We start from the raw sequence: 3239 nt of genomic DNA, 5'->3' as shown, positions 1-3239 counted from the left end.
GACTCTATTATGTGGCACGCACATAGACATCACAGTTGCACATAATTTTTAACCACTTAAGCTGACTTTGCTTTACTCGAAACAAGCAGTATGCTGATATGCACACCCACACGTTCTCCAAGAGGATATGGTCATTTCCTGTCACCAGCAATGTCATCACACTTTACCAAAATTTAACAGAAGTCATATAACTATGTATATCACATCATGGCAACATCTGCATGTGCAAGTCATGATTTGTGCTATAAATATCACTGACATTTGATTTTGGTGTTAAAATGGAAAAAGTTACCTAATGTTTTGCTGTCTTTGAATCACATGCCATTCCATATGACAGTGTGTTTAAAGTTAATGGATCAGCGGCTTTTTTTTTTTCTTACATCAACAGGAACAATGTTGCCAAAAATATCTTTTTTTAAAGTGACTCATGTCTGCTTTAAATTCACACATTTGCATGTGTTTTGAAAAGAAACATAGATAGGTGCTATGAAGTACTTGTATGATAGAGATTTGCTTCCTTTGTTCTCTAAAGATCTCTCCTGGACTGGCATTTTTAGCAGTGGTAGTTTTATGTAAGTATGTCCTTTTTTAGAGTGCTTGGGGAAGAAAATAGCCATCTGGCATTCTAAAAGCGGACTCATGGACGCACAGTGCCCACGCTTTCCGCCAGTGGGTCAGTGGGTGAGAGAGGGAGGCAGACCACAGGGGAGGAAGAGATGGGCTGAACTGGTCCAGCGAGCGGTGGGCGGTGTGGGCTGTGTGCACCTGGAAAGTCAACGCCGTTCAGGACAAGTAGGCTGAGAGCGTTTGTGTACTGCAACTAGGGTGTGAAGGTCACAACGCTCCACATGTCATCAGTTTTTTTTAGTTATGTTTGGCACAAAGGGAGCCCAAAGAAAAACACTGACGTGGAATGCAACAGATTTGTTTGATGTTGTTGCCATTTATTGGGCATGATGACTAATAAGCAGGCTAAAAGTGAAATGTTCTTATCAAATGGGAAATTAGTAATGCAATGTTTTTTTTTCCTTAAAATAAATATTACTTACTAAACTATTACTAAACTTACTAATAAATGTTACTTGAAATTATATATATATATACACACACATACATATATATATATATATACACACACACACAAACAACAGATGTTTACTGACTCTATATACAATACATACATACTATATACAACATGTATACAAATATACACCTACTGTTATTCATGCTGGAGCGTTTCATCAGTGGTCGCTCATAAGGCGCCCTCTATTGTTGACAAACTGCGGAACTGAGATCATCAAAGAAAATTTCTTTTATGACATTTTTATAAAGGAGTTTACTTCTTTCCGAGTTTCTCAGTTCATTTGGAGAAATTTTAACACCATTTTTATGCAAGTAAAAAAGAGTAGCTACAGTTCATGCCAAGTGACCACATGGATCACTTGGTGTTTTCACTGAATAGACCCTAAAATGTTTAGGGTCTAGGTTTATTAGAATTCTTCCTCACTTAAGAAAATAATAATCTCTAATACTAAAATGGAACATGTTCCAACATCTAAAACCCAGGTCTGCACACATGAAAAGTGACAAATGCAAATACTGTACGGTCATTCTAACTCAAAACAAGTTTTTCCAATACATATCTAATTTCAAAAAGAACTAATTTCTGTTTCAAACTGCTTCATAGGATTCATCAATAGTTCTTTTGACTAACAACATGACAACAAGCCACGTGCAACGCATTCATTTTTAATAAAACAGTGCTCTCTAGTGGTCATATTGTGACTTTCTTCTTCATGTGGCACTGACACAGTAGCACTGAGTATAGAAGCCTTATAACGTAACATTAACATGGCATTGCATGGAATGAATGAATGAATTAATGAATTAATAAATGCAAACCAATTAAAAAGCATAAGAAGTGATTAAAAATTGTTAAAAAATTCGAAATAAAAATTATTATTATTATGATTATTATTATCATCTTTACTTTATTTACATTTAAATATCATTTCCAAAAGCACTGTAGCTTATTATACCTTTTTAATGGGTATGAATTTACTTTTAATGACTTTCACCTTACATTTCATCTCAACCACTTCAGTCTTCAGGGTGTCATCTTCTTACTGTACCTAGATTTTGTCTATCTTCAATGCCTGGCGGGTCATTTCTGTCATGGCTTCTTAGCTAAGGAACTCTTTACCCCTGGCACTTTTTTGAAATAAGTACAACTTAAAGCCTACTTGTTTACCCAATACTACCAGTCATAATTATGCTTCTTTAGACACTTTCCAACTCCTGTACTAACAGCTGAAATGCTTTCTCCAAGTATTGTTGTTATGTGTATCTGTTTGTTTGTTTGTTTGTTTGTTTATACTATCCATTTTCTATGTTGTATACTCAATTCTATGTTATGTTTCTCTGTTTTTGTACTCACTTGTATCATGTAATGCAACTGCAATCACTTGTTTCTGGTTCACTTATTTGACTATCTGAACTGACTGTGATTATGTGAAAAGACACACACATTTCCCATTGTGTTACTGCTTTTGTAAAGCGCCCTTGAGCCTGGGAAAGGCACTATATAAATTAAACATTATTATTATTATTATTATTATTAAATTAAAACTAAATAATAAAACAAATACGTATTTTAGTACCACCTTTGTTGCCTCAAAACTGTATATCATTAACATGTATTTATTTCTTGGTTTTTTTTTTTTCCTGGAAAAATCCACCAATGCCAATACAAATTCCTTGTAAGAGTAACTTGGCCAATGAACACGAATTTAGATTTAGATCTGAATTTTGATTCTCATTTGTCTTATTAATTCATATCTGTGTGTGTTGTAGGTGGAGTAAAAGCAGCTGTCAATTAATTACGAAAGGTGATGCAATGTGAAATTGCAAGTTTTATACGGGCAATACCGTCAATGACGTTTGTGTGTGTGTGTAACAACTGATAACAATATAAATGACACTAAATCTTCGTGCACTTTAGAGATAATTTTGCTTCTAACAACACATTAGAATTGCTTCACATTAAGAAAATTATTCTTAAAAACTTTGTAAAATACGATATATGTATGATTTGACAACAGACCCTGAAAACTCGTCATACGCCTTTAAGATGTTACTGTCCCACCTCCTTTTAGAACGCAATGACATCATCCGTTTAAGCAACCAATGGAAGACCACGACGAGCATGAGCTAGAGAGAGTAGTATGTGTAGTGCGCAT

This window comes from Labeo rohita, chromosome 17, assembly GCF_022985175.1.
Source record: "Labeo rohita strain BAU-BD-2019 chromosome 17, IGBB_LRoh.1.0, whole genome shotgun sequence".
Lineage (NCBI taxonomy): Eukaryota > Metazoa > Chordata > Actinopteri > Cypriniformes > Cyprinidae > Labeo > Labeo rohita.
Note: the sequence above shows the minus strand (reverse complement) of the source record.